This window comes from Lycium barbarum, chromosome 1 (assembly GCF_019175385.1).
Source record: "Lycium barbarum isolate Lr01 chromosome 1, ASM1917538v2, whole genome shotgun sequence".
NCBI lineage: Eukaryota > Viridiplantae > Streptophyta > Magnoliopsida > Solanales > Solanaceae > Lycium > Lycium barbarum.
In genome coordinates, this window is record NC_083337.1 from 94,489,487 (window position 1) to 94,512,258 (window position 22,772).

The window sequence follows — 22,772 nt, forward strand, 5'->3', positions numbered from 1 at the left end:
ATGGGAGAAATTTTGGGATGAGTGACCCCCTGGGAAGTGAACTAAAGGTCCTATAAATTGAGACATAAGAGGCAAATGAGAAGTTAGAGTAGCCTAAGGGAAATCAGAGTATACGGGATGGTTGGAGACCATAAGAGGTCGCGTAGGACGAGGCAGACTAGATTGGTGAAGAGATAGAAAGTGCATCTCAGCTTTGAAATTAGGATAAGTTTGAATAGCGTTTGAAAATGTTTTGTAGGCGAGATGGTAGAAATTATATATATACCTATATATGAATGCGTATAATATTCTACATGTGATTGTATCAGTGGGCATGTATGCCCCAGCAATCGGTGTTATGGTATATTGAAGGCACCGATCGAATAGAGTAATAAAGCGCAAGTAACAAAGAGAGCAAGAAAGGTGTACAAGCTAAGTTCACAAGGGATAATGGAGAGGATGACAAATCCAAAGGGCATTTCGGATGATGACTATTATAACGAAGTAACAACGATTGGTAGTTAGTAATTTTTCGAAGAAAAGAAAGAACGCTGTTCTTATGGTTGGAAAATAAAAGAGGCCGCCGGGTATTAGAAAATAGTTCATGGACCATTAATTATACTGAATATGAGAGTATACGCTATGGAATTATATTAACTATCAACGTGAAGCTATGCCCAATTATAATTGTGAGGGGTCTATGCCAGAGAGCCAACAAGGAATAAGGATTGATGAAACTATCGCCAATACAAGGAAATTAAAGACAAGTATACTGGTGTCGAGGGATATAGAAAGAAAAGGAAACAGGCGAAGTACACAAGCCTAAGAAGTAGTAATATTATCAGAAAAAGGAGGATGCATCTCCTATGGATACCTTATACTAAGACAGAACAAGTAAAGTACCTAAAGAAATAAGCTGGAAAGAAAGATGTGGCTATGAGTTGCGAGTTCACCACGTGATAATAAGGTGATAAAGTAAGGATATCACCAACAACAAGTAAAGATATGATTATGATTGTCGTTGAAATCAATTCCGAGTACAACACAAGAATAAAAGACTATGACGCACAAGGGGTCTTAGTTGTACATGAGACTTAGATCCTTGATAAGACAGATGGAGGCTTAAGGGAAATGCAATTACGGTTACCGTAAGTCAATTACGGGAAAGAGAGAAATAACGGAGATGGAAAGAAATGGGGAAGATGACGCTACCAGTGAATGCTGATTACTGAAGAATGGGATAAATGGTACAACACGAAGGGTACAGACGGTTTGACATACTAGTATTCTAAGTATCCCCATGGGACAGAGTTGTTAATTGGAGCAGAGGTAAACATTGACCCATAATTAACGGTTGAGTTAAGTAAAATACATTCTTTGTTTGGATTGCAACATTGGCTGTACTTTTGAATTACGTTACTACAAGATGAGTATGTTAAGACTTCGCACATAAAGTACTGTAACTATAAATTATGGGAAATGGCATGAATATGATGTAGTTTGAAAAGGGAATTGAGGAAAGGGGTACATGAATTCAAGATCGGAGATGAGGTAATGGATTTATGAGTGTTATAAGTAAGACTTTAAAAGGGGGAAGTAAGTAAGGAAAATATAAGTGTAGAGATTGGAACGACAAATCGTAAGATGTGACAATTATAGACACTAAAACAAAAAGTGAGAGTTATACGGAAATGATAAAGTTGTTATCGTTATCCATTTCAGTACGGACATTAAGTGAATCGATGGAAGAAACGTATTGGGCTTAAAATTGAAAAGTAAGGATTGAAGACCGAAGTGTGGATTTGTTTTGGAAGGCACCGTAAGGTAAGACTCATAAGGAGAAAGCGAGTGAATAGGATGCAAAGATTCAAACGCACTCAGACATGAAAAACAGATGTAATTTGAAGTGAGAATTTTTGTAGAAGCGAATTCAATAAGATATAAGGGTCAGTCAACAAAAGAATAGAGTGATTGTAGGGTATCTTTCAAGATTGGACTGAAAATAATTCATCAGGAAGAAAAGGAATTGAACGATGTTCCGGTGAAGGGGACAAACATTAACAAGATATTGGAATAACTACGATGCTTACTATGGAATGACCACCCAGTAAAGGGAGATTACAAAACAGCAAGAGCCGAACAACTAAATGACCAGGTTGTAGGAAAAAGATGATGCAATAATGCATCAATTACGATAGTATTAGAAGAAGGATGATCCGATAATGGATGTACCCGAGAATGGGATTATGGACAGAGTACGAGCTTAGTTTAAACATTCGAGGACGAATGTTCCAAAGGGGTGAAGGATGTTATACCCCGCATTTTCAGAGCCTGAGCGTGACACGTGCTTCCTCAAACATTGACAATCACGTTGTTACTACATAATTTAAACTCACGTTGATAGTATTATATTTCGTATTTTTTTGTACGTCGGATTATTTGTAAGCGGAGGTGGGGCCCACACATCGATATTTTTCTGGAACACGTGACAAGTTATATGAATCACATATGTGAGGTTAAACACAACTCAAGAAGGACCCTTGAGCCAAATCAAAGTGGAAGTCCTCCAAACAAATATTTTTAAGTAACGTTTTCGGGTGATCTGACTTCGAGGGGCAGAAACGGTATTATAAGTTTGGAATTTGGAAAAATACCAATAAATCTAAGTTTTAGATAATTGAATTACATTTCAAACCGTAGGTCGTGGGTCTACAGGAGACGTCGGGATAAGGAGATATGAACGTTTTAAGGCAGGAAGGTCAGTCGGCTAGGCCCAATCCGAGCCCAACCGGGTTAGGCCCATGACCCATGTTTATTTAAGTGATATATCAGCCTTTTCTACTCATATTTCAGTACAAAACACCCAGAAAATTCTGGAGAAAAAGAGAGAAGAGAGCTTAGAGAGAAAAGATCAATTTTGACCAAAATCTGAGCCCCGAATCCCGAAGCCCGTGAAGAGAAAAGTGTTCTATATTGCGTTGCCTCCAATTTGAGCTAAAAATCAACCAAAAATAAGGGGGTGGACGTGCTGGATGCACACTTGAAGTAAGATTAAGGTTCCTTTTCATTGCTAATAAGTTTATTTAGAGTTCTACCCAACTAGAACGGAGAAAATAGTGTGATAAATTCATTTGTTGGCGTTGTGAATTATGGAATGAGATTTGAAGAGAATTTTGAATGAAAATAAATGTATTCAACTTGTCGAATGTGGAGGATGTCATTATTGATGTTGTTAGTATTAATTTCGACTCCCTTACGGAAATAAAATTATTAAATAGTTATATCGCAAATTTGGTTGGTTGAGGAATTTAGAAAATAATGTGTGGGCTGTTTTATGGCATACGTTGGTATTGGAAATATTATGATTAATGTTGGTATTGTTGTTGTTGTTGTTGGTTGCTGAATTGAGAATTCGGGCTAGGCATATAAACAGGGGAGACGCTGCCCGATTTTCGACAGAATATATAAAATAGTATGATTTGAAATATGGTACAAATGTGCAACGAAAAGGCTAACATTAGCATAAATTCCTTTTAAATGTAGACTTACAAGCGGTGACGAATAAGCGTAGCTTATAAGCGGTCGAACAGGTATGTAAGGCTTACCCTTTCTTTCTTTTGGCATGTCCTAGAGCTAAATAAGGTATGATATGTATTCTGGGGATTACTCTATTCTTTGATTCTATGTTTGTTTACGATTCTTATTCACTTCTTGATATGAGTATATTCTATATGATCGATCTTATTATAGGATCTGACAGCGAGATGAGCATGAAGAGTTTTGTTCCTAAAAGAGTTATGTATGTGTTAATGTCTGAAGTTTTGTTTGATATATTTCCGTATGGTATTCGAGAGATATTGGTATGACTAATGTCTGGATTTTGATAGCACGTTTGATTATTCTGTTGAGTCTTTGATTTATTTTGATACGTACATATGGTTCCAAAAGCTTTATTTGATTCGATCCATAACGATATTCAAAAGGTACCTAATATGATTGTTGCTTTGATTTTCTAAAAATAGCTTCTGGAACGTTCAAAAAGGTTTCTATAGTAAAATGTCCCTAACTTTCGTAAAAGATCTCGGATTTGCTTTGAAATGTTTGTAAAAGTTCTGTGGTAAAAATGTCTGTAGCTTTCATATACTACCTCCGATTGACTTGAAACGTGTTTATGATCCTTCGAACCTCGGTAAGTGTATGTATCTATCGAGTCTGGATTTGTGTGCATATGGTTTCGCACTACACTGTTCGTGCAAGTCTCAGTATGTTATTCACTGTGTCCCGGGCCAGGTTCTGTTATCGTGCGCCTTGCTCTGCATTGTTCACCGCATCCCTCTCCCTTGCGGGCCGGGTTCCGTTATATGTATATTTGTATATGATGATATGGGGATGGCGGCAAGGCTGGCACATGATGATTCTGTTCACCGCGTTGCGCAATAGAAGGTCGGGATCTGTTATCTGCACATATGGTATATGTTTTACGGACTATCCCATATACCCTGCACGCAGAAAATACCAACAAAGGCCACACAGGGCCAACAGAGTAATATTTAAATATATGCGGACCGACCGCCGCGGCGAATGGGATCGCCCAAACACAACATATACACACAGCTGTACAGGAAGAATCCCAACCCGCAAACATGTCCACAGACCTCTAACAGACCGACAGAATCATATGACGGGACAGGGCCCCGCCGTACCCATGAACGAGGATATACATATATAGAAGTGACAGACTATACCAAAAGATGACTCTGAATAAAAGAGCGCTCCAAAAATAGCAGAATGAGATCCTAAGCGGACGGATCAGCAAACCTGTCGTCGGTACCTGTGCGGCATGAAAACGCAGCCCCCGAGGAAAGGGGGTCAGTACGAAATATGTACTGAATATGTAAAGCCTGAGTTGCAGAAACAAAATCATAACTGGTATAGAACGTACAGAAATAAACAGAAAAATCCAAAGTATCAAATATATAATTTCAAAACATGCAGAGTGTGTACAGAAACATATGTCATATCAAATCCGGCCCCTGCCAAGGGACTCGGTAGACAGAACGTGGCCACCCTCCCGATGCTGGTGCCACAACACAGAAGAATCAGAATAGGGGCATAACCCCGTAACATAATATGTCATATCAGATGGCCATAGTAAATCATATCAGAACAAGCGTACATGGCACAACATACTCCACAAACCCATGTACGCGTATACCTGCCCCCTCACATCGAGGCACGGCGAACAATGCAAAGGATCACGCTTGACAACATATCCTGGCCCGGGCTCAGTGTGGGAAACATTGGGGCATCCACGAATGGAGTAGTGAGAGACTAATGCAATTAAAATATCATGAATGTTTCCATAGACTCGATGAGGCATATCAAAGACAAACCGATCCAATGAAGTCGGAAGGAATCATAGTAAATGAGTTTCGAGTATCAAAACAATTTATCAGACTTAATGGGATATTTAAAACAACGTTTGTTAGGTAATTAGAATGGTAGTAAAAACGTTTCTTTTAAGAACTATTCGAAAAGAAGACTTAAGTACATTAAGGGCAAAACCGGGAATAGTGGGGCCACCTCGGGACAAGCAAGGCGATGGGTCCAAATTATGCCCTTTAAGCTTATGGGATCACCTATAAAGGTTCTACGGACATTCTGTAGCTTTCCAAGGAGTTTAGAGAAGGTTTGCATAATTTCCAAGAAAACATACCAAAAGAGTTCAATCTTACTGAAAGAAAAAGTGATATTTTCACTTGCGGATTCCGAGGGGCAGAAAGTCTTTCGAGGCCCGAATTCGATCCTAATACACTTAGGCATGCCAAAAGAAGGATCGGGGTAGCTTTACATACCTTTTGAGCTTTTTAAGCCTATCCGAGCTCACTCTCCGTTTCGTCGAAAATCTGCAAATGGTCACATTTACCAATTGTAAGCTATAGATGCTACGAATTCAATTCAACTCATATTTGTCTACCGAAATTTCGGCCGCACTTCCCCTATACATATAGCACCCCCGAGAATTCAACTCGGCTCACAATCATCAACAACAACCCAAACAACAACATCAACATCAACAACAAACACTAGAAACACAATATGGCACAACTAGTTCTACTTGCCGACATAATGCCATAACCTTTACTTTAACCTTAACTTTCAAACTAATCTCAACGATTTCACATTCATTATCAATCTAGATCACCACAACATAGTTTAGAAGCATTTCATATCGATTTCTTAAATTATACACACGATATACATAATATACAACTTTCCGCCAAAGTCATAACTTGTTCAAAACATCAAATCTTTGGCATACATATTAATAACATGTTTCCAACTTCCAAATTCATCAATGATCAACACAACTAACAACCAAATAACTTCATTTTCCTAATGTCGGAAAATCATACTAAAATGACATAAGTTTCTACATTCCATTTCAATACCAACTCATATTATCCCATCTTCATTTACATTGAAAGCATCACAATAACACACTAAACAACTTAATCCATTTCTATTCCTACTCCAATATACCACACGGCCAATTGCTCTATTTATCAATTCAACCAAATTTATTCAACTTTCATCCACAATATGAATTCCATCACATTCACAACTAAAATATAACATAGTTCAACACATTATAGGTATACAACACATATACCCTCACGGCTACACACCATATTCCAATCCCACTTTGAAATCTTCCAATTTTCCATACAATCAACTCATTCCCACATACTACAACACAAACAAAACATCATAACACAATAAAAAGAGATAAATTCTTACCTTATTTTCTAGTCTTCTTCACTTGAATAAGTGATCAAATTGAGGCACCAAGTGTTCTTTCTTCCAAATCAACTACACCAAGTTATAAAGGGACCTCAACTTAGTAGAAATTCACCAAGAGAAAAATTTTAGGAGCAATATTTTTGGGGGTGATTTTTCCAAGCCAAACCCGAGCCCTCTTCTTCTTGCTCTCTCTTGTTTTGCTTTTTGTTTGTTCTATGCTTCTTGAACAATCTAAGGGATAAAATGATATATATATATATATATATATATATAACATGGTCCCCTTATTAATTAAACACATGGGAAAATTAATAAAATCATGGGCTTGGCCACTATGTTGGCCGGCCACCCCTTAGCATTGGGCCTTAATTTTTCATTGAATTATTTTGGCCCAATGACTTATAAGTCACATTTTGTAATTTCCGAAACTAATTCCCAAAATTCCAAATTTGCCATTGGCCTTATTCGACACTTCCACATTAATATCCTTTCATACACAACTCCTATGTCAAATAAAAATTAATTATAACCTTATTTCTTACAAGTCAAGAATATTTCCAAATTTTTCCAACGTGTTAAAACACGGGATATAACATCCTCCCCCCCTTTAGAACATTCGTCCTCGAATGTTAAATTAATCCCATAGGGTCTGAGAATACTTCGGGGGGGGGGGGGGGGGGGGTTATGTTTATAGACAGCACATATGGCGCACATTCATTTTTGAAACAGAATTAAGTAAGGATTCAGGATTACCTGTGGCCGTAGGGAACAAATGGGGATATATCTTCTTCATTTCCTCTTCGGCCTCCCAGGTCATTTCCTCCCTATTATTGTTCCGCCACAGCACCTTAACAGAGGCTACATCTTTGTTCCGGAGCTTTCTTACCTGGCGGTCTAGAATGGCTACGGGCTGCTCCTCGTAAGATAACTGCTCTGTCACCTGAATATGATCTGCAGGAAATATTCTGGAGGGATCACCGATGCATTTGCAGAGCATAGATACATGGAATACCGGATGTACCGCTTCCAAATCAGGTGGCAGATCTAACTCATAGGCGACGTTACCAATTTTCCGCACAATCAGATAAGGCCCAATATAACGCGGACTGAGCTTACCCTTTCTGCCAAACCGCATCACGCCTTTCATAGGCGATACCTTCAGGAATACCCAATCACCAACCTGGAATTCCAAAGGATGACGCCGTTTATCCGCGTATGATTTCTGTCGACTCTGGGCTGCCAATAGTCGTTCCCGGATAAGTTTCACCTTATCAACTGCCTGCTGGATCATATCTGGGCCAATTAACTCTGTCTCGCCAATATCAAACCAGCCGATAGGTGACCTGCATTTCCTACCATATAAAGCCTCGTACGGAGCCATCTGGATGCTGGAATGGTAGTTGTTATTATAAGAAAATTCAATCAATGGCAAGTGATCCTCCCAGCTACCTCTGAAATCAATAACACAGGCCCGCAACATATCTTCAAGCGTCTAGATAGTGCGCTCGGCCTGTCCGTCACTCTGAGGATGGAAAGCTGTGCTCAGGCTCAGCTGAGTCCCTAATCCTTCATGAAAAGATCTCCAGAAGTTCGCTGTGAACTGAGCACCTCTGTCCGTGATAATAGATATAGGAACTCCATGAAGCTTCACTATTTCTTTAATATAAAGCCTGGCATAATCCTTGGCGGAATAAGTAGTTCTGACGGGGAGAAAATGGGCTGATTTTGTCAGCCTATCAACAATAACCCAGATGGAATCATACTTCCGTGGAGTGCGAGGCAACCCTGTAATGAAGTCCATATTAATGATCTCCCACTTCCATGTCGGAATTTCCATTTCCTGCAACAGTCCACCCGGTTTCTGATGTTCAATTTTGACCTGTTGACAATTGGGACACTGGGCGACGAACTCTGCGATATCCCGTTTCATGCCATCCCACCAGTATAAGCATCGGAGATCATGGTACATCTTCGTAGACCCAGTATGGACCGAATAGCGAGCATAATGTGCCTCGCTCATAACCTGCTACCGAAGACCTGCAATATCAGGTACACACAACCTGCCCCTAAATAATAAAGTCCCGTCCGGAGTGAACTCGAACGGAGTATTCTCCTTATCATAGGCTGTGTCTCTGTATCGTGCCAAAACAGGATATTCATATTGATGCCGCTTGATATCTTCCTTAATAGATGATTCAGAAACCCCTCGGACAGAAATCCGTGTACCTCCAGAATCGGCCAGACGAACCCCAAGATTAGCCAACTGATAAATGTCACGTACTATCTCTCTCCTGTCTGGCTGTAAATCTACCAAGCTGCCCATAGATTTCCGGCTAAGCGCATCTGCAACAACATTAGCCTTGCCCGGATGATACAGAATATCCACATCATAGTCTTTCAGGAGCTCCAGCCACCTCCGCTGCCGCAAATTAAGCTCTTTCTGCCTAAAAATATACTGGAGACTCTTATGATCTGTATAGATATCAACATGAACGCCATATAAATAATGTCTCCATATCTTCAGGGCATGGATCACCGCTGCAAGCTCCAGATCGTGAGTAGGATAATTCTTTTCATGCTTTTTCAATTGCCGAGAAGCATAAGCTATAACTCTGCCATGCTGCATCAATACACAACCCAATCCCATGCCAGAAGCGTCACAATAAATAACATATCCATCGGGTCCCTCTGGAAGAGTCAGAACTGGGGCTGTAGTCAGCTTCTCTTTCAGCAACTGGAAGCTTCGTTCACAAGCATTAGTCCACTGGAACTTGGCTCCCTTCTGAGTTAGCCTTGTCAAAGGCGCTGAAATCGAAGCAAACTTTTCCACAAATCTTCTGTAATAGCCAGCTAACCCCAGGAAACTACATACCTCTGTGGGCGTCGTGGGTCTGGGCCAATTTTTCACGGCCTCAATCTTCTATGTATCCACCCGGACACCATCAGCTGCAATAATATGCCCCAGGAATGCCACTGAAGCCAGCCAGAATTCACATTTAGAAAATTTTGCATATAATTTCCGATGCCGAAGTACCCCAAGTACCGCTCTCAGATGATCTGCGTGCTCTGCCTCGGACCGAGAATAAACCAGGATATCATCGATAAATACAATTACGAACATGTCTAAGAATGGCCTGAATACCCGGTTCATTAAATCCATGAATACCGCAGGAGCATTAGTCAGCCCAAAAGACATAACTCCGAATTCATAATGCCCATATCTGGTCCGGAACGCTATCTTAGGAATATCAGCCTCTCGTACCCGTACCTGATGATAGCCTGACCGAAGATCTATCTTCGAAAAATATCTGGCGCCCTGCAACTGATCAAACAAGTCATCAATTCTGGGGAGGGGGTATTTATTCTTTATAGTTACCTTATTCAGCTGCCGATAATCAATACACATACGCAGCAACCCGTCTTTCTTACGCACAAATAATACCGGGGCTCCCTAAGGCGAAGTACTGGGCCTGATAAAGCCTTTTTCTAACAGATCCTTCAACTGCTCTTTCAGTTCTTTCAATTCTGCTGGTGCCATTCTGTACGGGGGAATAGATATCGGCTGAGTATCTGGAAGCAAATCAATAGTAAAATCTATCTCCCGCTCTGGAGGAAGGCCTGGAAGCTCTTCTGGGAACACATCTGGAAATTCATTAACCACGGGAACTGACTGAAGAGTCGGCGTTACTACTGTCAAGTCTTGTACCCGAACCAGATGATAAAAATAACCCTTCCTGATCATTTTCTTCACCTTAAGGTATGAAATAAACTTACCTTTCGGCGATGTTGTATTACTGGCCCATTCTATAACTGACTCCCCGGGAAACTGGAAACGAACTACCTTATTTTGGCAGTCATCATTAGCATAACAGGAGGCTAGCCAGTCCATTCCCATAATAACATCGAACTCGACCATATCTAACTCCACCAGATCTGCCTTAGTGTCACGGCCACATACAATTACAGAATAATTTTTATATACCCGATTTGCAACAATAAAGTCCCCAATCGGTGTGACTACGTCAAACGGCTCTATAGGTTCAGACGTTATACCAATTTTACTAGCAACCAGAGGCGAAATATATGACAAAGTCGAACCTGGATCAATCAATGCATACACAGACCGAGAGAAAACCAATAATGTACCTGTAACGAAATTAGGCAATGCCTCCTGATCCTGGCGGCTGGACAGAGCATAAATGCGGTTCGAAGGACCGCTAGTACTAGAAGCTCCACCACGGCCTCTGCCGCGACCCGCTGGTGCTGAAGTACCCGGCCCCGTAGGGCGCATAGCCACTGATGAAGATGAAGACACGACGGCTGATCCGGTAGGCTGCGCTGCACCACCCGAACTACCCTTATACGGGCAATCTCTCACAGAATGGCCCTGACGGCCACAAGAAAAACATGCACCGGTGGCTCTGTAGCACTCCCCAGGATGGTATCTTCCACAGTAAGAACATTGAGGCCTAGGTGACCTCGTCTGACCAGAACCCCTGTCTGTCCGCGAACCTGAAGCCCTGGAGCTCTGACCTGCTCCTGAATAACCTGGGCTATCAAATCTGTGACCTGTAGGCTGTGGAGGTGCGCTCTGTGCCGGCTGGGATAGATGTCTGCTAGGCTGCTGCGGCTGCTGAGGCTGCCTGCCCCGAATATCTCCAGAATACCCAGATGATCTGGCCCTCTTGGGCTGTCTCCGATCCTGGCTCCTATCAGGCTGACGCTCCCTATGCCGGTCCTCCATGCCCTGGGCGTGGGCCTGAATCCGGGCAATATCCATGCCGGGCTGAGCAGCCAATACCAAACAGCTGTCGACAAAATAACGGTCCATCCCCATAATATACTTGTGCATCCTGTCTACCATAGTAGCTACCACAGCAGGTGCGTATCGGGCCAATGAGTCGAACTCCATACTGTACTCTCGAACACTGCGACCCCTCTGTCTCAGCAATAAGAATCTGTCAGCCTTGGCCCGCCGTAACTCCGGAGGCAGAAAATGACTAAGAAAAGCATGAGAAAAATCATCCCAAACTGCTGGGGGAGCGCCGTCGCCTCTGGATAACTCCCATGACTCGTACCAATTTGCCGCTACATCATACAACCGGTACGAAGCCAATGTGACTGACTCTGTCGCGGAAGCATTAATAAAATGTAAGGTGCGCCGCATCTTCCTGATAAACTCCTCGGGATCCTCCTCGGGCTTTGTCCCGAAGAACTCTGGAGGGCCACAAGTCAAGAACTCACGAGCTCTCGAACTGTCGCGACTATATGCTCGGTCACCTCCCAATCCGTGCCCCTGAACCTGTCCCGCCACAAGTCTGGTCAATAGCTGGACTGCCTCTCTCATAGTCTGATCCTCAGTCCCTGGCCGTGGAGCTGGAGGCTCAGGTACTGAAATCTCGGGAGCTGGCGGTGGAGCCGCCCCTCGACCTGCAGCTGCTGCTGCCCCAATATCCTCTACGTGTGGCGGTGTGGAAGAGCCCTCTGCCGGGGGCAAAATATCAGGAGCAATATGAGCATGGGCCCTGGTAACCCTCTGGGCCCGACTAGTCTCTCCCACAGCTGCTGCCTTGGCCTTTTGGGCCGCTGTCGCCTTTTTTGGAGGCATAACTGCAAATGTAACAATTCGTTAGGGAGGAATCATCCTGATAACACAGCTCTATCGCACGATCTAAGACAGAAAGAAGGGTAGTATCCTAAATGCCCTGTAGCCTCCTGTTTATAGGTGTGGTGCACAACACACCGATAAACAAGACTCTACTAGACACGGTCTGTAGACATTCCGAGGACGAACCGCTCTGATACCACTTTTGTCACGACCCAACCCCGTAGGCCGTGACTAATGCCCGATCTGGGCACTCAAACACATTCTAATATACAGCAGAAGCCGACGAGGCTTTATTTCAAATTTAGCTAATTTCCAGAAAAATTTCGGTAGAGTTTCCTTTGTTTTACGGACTATCCCATATACCCTGCACGCAGAAAATACCAACAAAGGCCACACAGGGCCAACAAAGTAATATTTAAATATATGCGGACCGGCCGCCGCGACGAATGGGATCGCCTAAACACAACATATACACACAGCTGTACAAGAAGAATCCCAACCCACAAACATGTCCACAGACCTCTAACAGACCGACAGAATCATATGACGGGACAGGGCCCCGCCGTACCGATGAACGAGGATATACATATATAGAAGTGACAGACTATACCAAAAGATGGCTCTGAATAAAAGAGCGCTCCAAAAATAGCAGAATGAGATCCTAAGCGGACGGATCAGCAAACCTGTCGTCGGTACCTGCGCGGCATGAAAACGCAGCCCCCGAGGAAAGGGGGTCAGTACGAAATATGTACTGAATATGTAAAACCTGAGTTGCAGAAACAAAATAATAACTGGTATAGAACGTACAGAAATAAACAGAAAATCCAAAGTATCAGATACATAATTTCAAAACATGCAGAGTGTGTAAAGAAACATATGTCATATCAAATCCGGCCCCTGCCAAGGGACTCGGTAGACAGAACGTGGCCACCCTCCCGACGCTGGTGCCACAACACAGAAGAATCAGAATAGGGGCATAACCCCGTAACATAATATGTCATATCAGATGGCCATAGTAAATCATATCAGAACAAGCGTACATGGCACAACATACTCCACAAACCCATGTACGCGTATACCTGCCCCCTCACATCGAGGCACGGCGAACAATGCAAAGGATCATGCTTTACAACATATCCTGGCCCGGGCTCAGTGTGGGAAACATTGGGGCATCCACGAATGGAGTAGTGAGAGACTAATGCAATTAAAATATCATGAATGTTTCCATAGACTCGATGAGGCATATCAAAGACAAACCGATCCAATGAAGTCGGAAGGAATCATAGTAAATGAGTTTCGAGTATCAAAACAATTTATCAGACTTAATGGGATATTTAAAACAGCGTTTGTTAGGTAATTAGAATGGTAGTAAAAACGTTTCTTTTAAGAACTATTCGAAAAGAAGACTTAAGTACATTAAGGGCAAAACCGGGAATAGTGGGGCCACCTCGGGACAAGCAAGGCGATGGGTCCAAATTACGCCCTTTAAGCTTATGGGATCACCTATAAAGGTTCTACGGACATTCTGTAGCTTTCCAAGGAGTTTAGAGAAGGTTTGCATAATTTCCAAGAAAACATACCAAAAGAGTTCAATCTTACTGAAAGAAAAAGTGATATTTTCACTTGCGGATTCCGAGGGGCAGAAAGTCTTTCGAGGCCCGAATTCGATCCTAATACACTTAGGCATGCCAAAAGAAGGATCGGGGTAGCTTTACATACCTTTTGAGCTTTTTAAGCCTATCCGAGCTCACTCTCCGTTTCGTCGAAAATCTGCAAATGGTCACATTTACCAATTGTAAGCTATAGATGCTACGAATTCAATTCAACTCATATTTGTCTACCGAAATTTCGGCAGCACTTCCCCTATACATATAGCACCCCCGAGAATTCAACTCGGCTCACAATCATCAACAACAACCCAAACAACAACATCAACATCAACAACAAACACTAGAAACACAATATGGCACAACTAGTTCTACTTGCCGACATAATGCCATAACCTTTACTTTAACCTTAACTTTCAAACTAATCTCAACGATTTCACATTCATTATCAATCTAGATCACCACAACATAGTTTAGAAGCATTTCATATCGATTTCTTAAATTATACACACGATATACATAATATACAACTTTCCGCCAAAGTCATAACTTGTTCAAAACATCAAATCTTTGGCATACATATTAATAACATGTTTCCAACTTCCAAATTCATCAATGATCAACACAACTAACAACCAAATAACTTCATTTTCCTAATGTCGGAAAATCATACTAAAATGACATAAGTTTCTACATTCCATTTCAATACCAACTCATATTATCCCATCTTCATTTACATTGAAAGCATCACAATAACACACTAAACAACTTAATCCATTTCTATTCCTACTCCAATATACCACACGGCCAATTGCTCTATTTATCAATTCAACCAAATTTATTCAACTTTCATCCACAATATGAATTCCATCACATTCACAACTAAAATATAACATAGTTCAACACATTATAGGTATACAACACATATACCCTCACGGCTACACACCATATTCCAATCCCACTTTGAAATCTTCCAATTTTCCATACAATCAACTCATTCCCACATACTACAACACAAACAAAACATCATAACACAATAAAAAGAGATAAATTCTTACCTTATTTTCTAGTCTTCTTCACTTGAATAAGTGATCAAATTGAGGCACCAAGTGTTCTTTCTTCCAAATCAACTACACCAAGTTATAAAGGGACCTCAACTTAGTAGAAATTCACCAAGAGAAAAATTTTAGGAGCAATATTTTTGGGGGTGATTTTTCCAAGCCAAACCCGAGCCCTCTTCTTCTTGCTCTCTCTTGTTTTGCTTTTTGTTTGTTCTATGCTTCTTGAACAATCTAAGGGATAAAATGATATATATATATATATATATATATATATATATAACATGGTCCCCTTATTAATTAAACACATGGGAAAATTAATAAAATCATGGGCTTGGCCACTATGTTGGCCGGCCACCCCTTAGCATTGGGCCTTAATTTTTCATTGAATTATTTTGGCCCAATGACTTATAAGTCACATTTTGTAATTTCCGAAACTAATTCCCAAAATTCCAAATTTGCCATTGGCCTTATTCGACACTTCCACATTAATATCCTTTCATACACAACTCCTATGTCAAATAAAAATTAATTATAACCTTATTTCTTACAAGTCAAGAATATTTCCAAATTTTTCCAACGTGTTAAAACACGGGATATAACATCCTCCCCCCCTTTAGAACATTCGTCCTCGAATGTTAAATTAATCCCATAGGGTCTGAGAATACTTCGGGGGGGGGGGGGGTTATGTTTATAGACAGCACATATGGCGCACATTCATTTTTGAAACAGAATTAAGTAAGGATTCAGGATTACCTGTGGCCGTAGGGAACAAATGGGGATATTTCTTCTTCATTTCCTCTTCGGCCTCCCAGGTCATTTCCTCCCTATTATTGTTCCGCCACAGCACCTTAACAGAGGCTACATCTTTGTTCCGGAGCTTTCTTACCTGGCGGTCTAGAATGGCTACGGGCTGCTCCTCGTTAGATAACTGCTCTGTCACCTGAATATGATCTGCAGGAAATATTCTGGAGGGATCACCGATGCATTTGCAGAGCATAGATACATGGAATACCGGATGTACCGCTTCCAAATCAGGTGGCAGATCTAACTCATAGGCGACATTACCAATTTTCCGCACAATCAGATAAGGCCCAATATAACGCGGACTGAGCTTACCCTTTCTGCCAAACCGCATCACGCCTTTCATAGGCGATACCTTCAGGAATACCCAATCACCAACCTGGAATTCCAAAGGATGACGCCGTTTATCCGCGTATGATTTCTGTCGACTCTGGGCTGCCAATAGTCGTTCCCGGATAAGTTTCACCTTATCAACTGCCTGCTGGATCATATCTGGGCCAATTAACTCTGTCTCGCCAATATCAAACCAGCCGATAGGTGACCTGCATTTCCTACCATATAAAGCCTCGTACGGAGCCATCTGGATGCTGGAATGGTAGCTGTTATTATAAGAAAATTCAATCAATGGCAAGTGATCCTCCCAGCTACCTCTGAAATCAATAACGCAGGCCCGCAACATATCTTCAAGCGTCTAGATAGTGCGCTCGGCCTGTCCGTCACTCTGAGGATGGAAAGCTGTGCTCAGGCTCTGCTGAGTCCCTAATCCTTCCTGAAAAGATCTCCAGAAGTTCGCTGTGAACTGAGCACCTCTGTCCGTGATAATAGATATAGGAACTCCATGAAGCTTCACTATTTCTTTAATATAAAGCCTGGCATAATCCTCGGCGGAATAAGTAGTTATGACGGGGAGAAAATGGGCTGATTTTGTCAGCCTATCAACAATAACCCAGATGGAATCATACTTCCGTGGAGTGCGAGGAAACCCTGTAATGAAGTCCATATTAATGATCTCCCACTTCCATGTCGGAATTTCCATTTCCTGCAACAGTCCACCCGGTTTCTGATGTTCAATTTTGACCTGTTGACAATTGGGACACTGGGCGACGAACTCTGCGATATCCCGTTTCATGCCATCCCACCAGTATAAGCATCGGAGATCATGGTACATCTTCGTAGACCCAAGATGGACCGAATAGCGAGCATAATGTGCCTCGCTCATAACCTGCTACCGAAGACCTGCAATATCAGGTACACACAACCTGCCCCTAAATAATAAAGTCCCGTCCGGAGTGAACTCGAACGGAGTCTTCTCCTTATCATAGGCTGTGTCTCTGTATCGTGCCAAAACAGGATCTTCATATTGATGCCGCTTGATATCTTTCTTAATAGATGATTCAGAAACCCCTCGGACAGAAATCCGTGTACCTCCAGAATCGGCCAGACGAACCCCAAGATTAGCCAACTGATAAATGTCACGTACTATCTCTCTCCTGTCTGGCTGTAAATCTACCAAGCTGCCCATAGATTTCCGGCTAAGCGCATCTGCAACAACATTAGCCTTGCCCGGATGATACAGAATATCCACATCATAGTCTTTCAGGAGCTCCAGCCACCTCCGCTGCCGCAAATTAAGCTCTTTCTGCCTAAAAATATACTGGAGACTCTTATGATCTGTATAGATATCAACATGAACGCCATATAAATAATGTCTCCATATCTTCAGGGCATGGATCACCGCTGCAAGCTCCAGATCGTGAGTAGGATAATTCTTTTCATGCTTTTTCAATTGCCGAGAAGCATAAGCTATAACTCTGCCATGCTGCATCAATACACAGCCCAATCCCACGCCAGAAGCGTCACAATAAATAACATATCCATCGGGTCCCTCTGGAAGAGTCAGAACTGGGGCTGTAGTCAGCTTCTCTTTCAGCAACTGGAAGCTTCGTTCACAAGCATTAGTCCACTAGAACTTGGCTCCCTTCTGAGTTAGCCTTGTCAAAGGCGCTGAAATCGAAGCAAACTTTTCCACAAATCTTCTGTAATAGCCAGCTAACCCCAGGAAACTACGTACCTCTGTGGGCGTCGTGGGTCTGGGCCAATTTTTCACGGCCTCAATCTTCTGTGTATCCACCCGGACACCATCAGCTGCAATAATATGCCCCAGGAATGCCACTGAAGCCCGCCAGAATTCACATTTAGAAAATTTTGCATATAATTTCCGATGCCGAAGTACCCCAAGTACCGCTCTCAGATGATCTGCGTGCTCTGCCTCAGACCGAGAATAAACCAGGATATCATCGATAAATACAATTACGAACATGTCTAAGAATGGCCTGAATACCCGGCTCATTAAATCCATGAATACCGCAGGAGCATTAGTCAGCCTAAAAGACATAACTCCGAATTCATAATGCCCATATCTGGTCCGGAACGCTGTCTTAGGAATATCAGCCTCTCGTACCCGTACCTGATGATAGCCTGACCGAAGATCTATCTTCGAAAAATATCTGGCGCCCTGCAACTGATCAAACAAGTCATCAATTCTGGGGAGGGGGTATTTATTCTTTATAGTTACCTTATTCAGCTGCCGATAATCAATACACATACGCAGCGACCCGTCTTTCTTACGCACAAATAATACCGGGGCTCCCCAAGGCGAAGTACTGGGCCTGATAAAGCCTTTTTCTAACAGATCCTTCAACTGCTCTTTCAGTTCTTTCAATTCTGCTGGTGCCATTCTGTACGGGGGAATAGATATCGGCTGAGTATCTGGAAGGAAATCAATAGTAAAATCTATCTCCCGCTCTGGAGGAAGGCCTGGAAGCTCTTTTGGGAACACATCTGGAAATTCATTAACCACGGGAACTGACTGAAGAGTCGGCGTTTCTACTGTCAAGTCTTGTACCCGAACCAGATGATAAAAATAACCCTTCCTGATCATTTTCTTCACCTTAAGGTATGAAATAAACTTACCTTTCGGCGATGTTGTATTATCGGCCCATTCTATAACTGACTCCCCGAGAAACTGGAAACGAACTACTTTATTTTGGCAATCAACATTAGCATAACAGGAGGCTAGCCAGTCCATTCCCATAATAACATCGAACTCGACCATATCTAACTCCACCAGATCTGCCTTAGTGTCACGGCCACATACAATTACAGAACAGTTTTTATATACCCGATTTGCAACAATAAAGTCCCCAATCGGTGTGGCTACCTCAAACGGCTCTATAGGTTCAGACGTTATACCAATTTTACTAGCAACCAGAGGCGAAATATATGACAAAGTCGAACCTGGATCAATCAATGCATACACAGACCGAGAGAAAACCAATAATGTACCTGTAACGAAATTAGGCAATGCCTCCCGATCCTGGCGGCTGGACAGAACATAAATGTGGTTCGAAGGACCGCTAGTACTAGAAGCTCCACCACGGCCTCTGTCGCGACCCGCTGGTGCTGAAGTACCCGGCCCCTTAGGGCGCATAGCCACTGATGAAGATGAAGACCCGGCGGCTGATCCGGTAGGCTGCGCTGCACCACCCGAACTACCCTTATACGGGCAATCTCTCACAGAATGGCCCTGACGGCCACAAGAAAAACATGCACCGGTGGCTCTGTAGCACTCCCCAGGATGGTATCTTCCACAGTAAGAACATTGAGGCCTAGGTGGCCTCGTCTGACCAGAACCCCTGTCTGTCCGCGAACCTGAAGCCCTGGAGCTCTGACCTGCTCCTGAATAACCTGGGCTATCAAATCTGTGACCTGTAGGCTGTGGAGGTGCGCTCTGTGCCGGCTGGGATAGATGTCTGCTAGGCTGCTGCGGCTGCTGAGGCTGCCTGCCCCGAAAATCTCCAGAATACCCAGATGATCTGGCCTTCTTGGGCTGTCTCCGATCCTGGCTCCTATCAGGCTGACGCTCCCTATGCCGGTCCTCCATGCCCTGGGCGTGGGCCTGAATCCGGGCAATATCCATGTCGGGCTGAGCAGCCAATACCAAACAGCTGTCGACAAAATAACGGTCCAGCCCCATAATATACCTGTGCATCCTGTCTACCATAGTAGCTACCACAGCAGGTGCGTATCGGGCCAATGAGTCGAACTCCATACTGTACTCTCGAACACTGCGACCCCTCTGTCTCAGCAATAAGAATCTGTCAGCCTTGGCCCGCCGTAACTCCGGAGGCAGAAAATGACTAAGAAAAGCATGAGAAAAATCATCCCAAACTGCTGGGGGAGCGCCGTCGCCTCTGGATAACTCCCATGACTCGTACCAATTTGCCGCTACATCATACAACCGGTACGAAGCCAATGTGACTGACTCTGTCGCGGAAGCATTAATAAAATGTAAGGTGCGCCGCATCTTCCTGATAAACTCCTCGGGATCCTCCTCGGGCTTTGTCCCGAAGAACTCTGGAGGGCCACAAGTCAAGAACTCACGAGCTCTCGAACTGTCGCGCCTATATGCTCGGTCACCTCCCAATCCGTGCCCCTGAACATGTCCCGCCACAAGTCTGGTCAATAGCTGGACTGCCTCTCTCATAGTCTGATCCTCAGTCCCTGGCCGTGGAACTGGAGGCTCAGGTACTGAAATCTCGGGAGCTGGCGGTGGAGCCGCCCCTCGACCTGCAGCCGCTGCTGCCCCAATATCCTCTACGTGTGGCGGTGTGGAAGAGCCCTCTGCCGGGGGCAAAATATCAGGAGCAATATGAGCATGGGCCCTGGTAACCCTCTGGGCCCGACTAGTCTCTCCCACAGCTGCTGCCTTGGCCGTTTGGGCCGCTGTCGCCTTTTTTGGAGGCATAACTGCAAATGTAACAATTCGTTAGGGAGGAATCATCCTGATAACACAGCTCTATCGCACGATCTAAGACAGAAAGAAGGGTAGTATCCTAAATGCCCTGTAGCCTCCTGTTTATAGGTGTGGTGCACAACACACCGATAAACAAGACTCTACTAGACACGGTCTGTAGACATTCCGAGGACGAACCGCTCTGATACCACTTTTGTCATGACCCAACCCCGTAGGCCGTGACTAATGCCCGATCTGGGCACTCAAACACATTCTAATATACAGCAGAAGCCGACGAGGCTTTATTTCAAATTTAGCTAATTTCCAGAAAAATTTTGGTAGAGTTTCCTTTGTTTTACGGACTATCCCATATACCCTGCACGCAGAAAATATCAACAAAGGCCACACAGGGCCAACAAAGTAATATTTAAATATATGCGGACCGGCCGCCGCGGTGAATGGGATCGCCTAAACACAACATATACACACAGCTGTACAAGAAGAATTCCAACCCACAAACATGTCCACAGACCTCTAACAGACCGACAGAATCATACGACGGGACAGGGCCCCGCCGTACCGATGAACGAGGATATACATATATAGAAGTGACAGACTATACCAAAAGATGGCTCTGAATAAAAGAGCGCTCCAAAAATAGCAGAATGCGATCCTAAGCGGACGGATCAGCAAACCTGTCGTCGGTACCTGCGCGGCATGAAAACGCAGCCCCCGAGGAAAGGGGGTCAGTACGAAATATGTACTGAATATGTAAAACCTGAGTTGCAGAAACAAAATCATAACTGGTATAGAACGTACTGAAATAAACAGAAAAATCCAAAGTATCAGATACATAATTTCAAAACATGCAGAGTGTGTACAGAAACATATGTCATATCAAATCCGGCCCCTGCCAAGGGACTCGGTAGACAGAACGTGGCCACCCTCCCGACGCTGGTGCCACAACACAGAAGAATCCGAATAGGGGCATAACCCCGTAACATAATATGTCATATCAGATGGCCATAGTAAATCATATCAGAACAAGCGTACATGGCACAACATACTCCACAAACCCATGTACGCGTATACCTGCCCCCTCACATCGAGGCACGACGAACAATGCAAAGGATCACGCTTGACAACATATCCTGGCCCGGGCTCAGTGTGGGAAACATTGGGGCATCCACGAATGGAGTAGTGAGAGACTAATGCAATTAAAATATCATGAATGTTTCCATAGACTCGATGAGGCATATCAAAGACAAACCGATCCAATGAAGTCGGAAGGAATCATAGTAAATGAGTTTCGAGTATCAAAACAATTTATCAGACTTAATGGGATATTTAAAACAACGTTTGTTAGGTAATTAGAATGGTAGTAAAAACGTTTGTTTTAAGAACTATTCGAAAAGAAGACTTAAGTACATTAAGGGCAAAACCGGGAATAGTGGGCCCACCTCGGGACAAGCAAGGCGATGGGTCCAAATTACGCCCTTTAAGCTTATGGGATCACCTATAAAGGTTCTACGGACATTCTGTAGCTTTCCAAGGAGTTTAGAGAAGGTTTGCATAATTTCCAAGAAAACATACGAAAAGAGTTCAATCTTACTGAAAGAAAAAGTGATATTTTCACTTGCGGATTCCGAGGGGCAGAAAGTCTTTCGAGGCCCGAATTCGATCCTAATACACTTAGGCATGCCAAAAGAAGGATCGGGGTAGCTTTACATACCTTTTGAGCTTTTTAAGCCTATCCGAGCTCACTCTCCGTTTCGTCGAAAATCTGCAAATGGTCACATTTACCAATTGTAAGCTATAGATGCTACGAATTCAATTCAACTCATATTTGTCTACCGAAATTTCGGCAGCACTTCCCCTATACATATAGCACCCCCGAGAATTCAACTCGGCTCACAATCATCAACAACAACCCAAACAACAACATCAACATCAACAACAAACACTAGAAACACAATATGGCACAACTAGTTCTACTTGCCGACATAATGCCATAACCTTTACTTTAACCTTAACTTTCAAACTAATCTCAACGATTTCACATTCATTATCAATCTAGATCACCACAACATAGTTTAGAAGCATTTCATATCGATTTC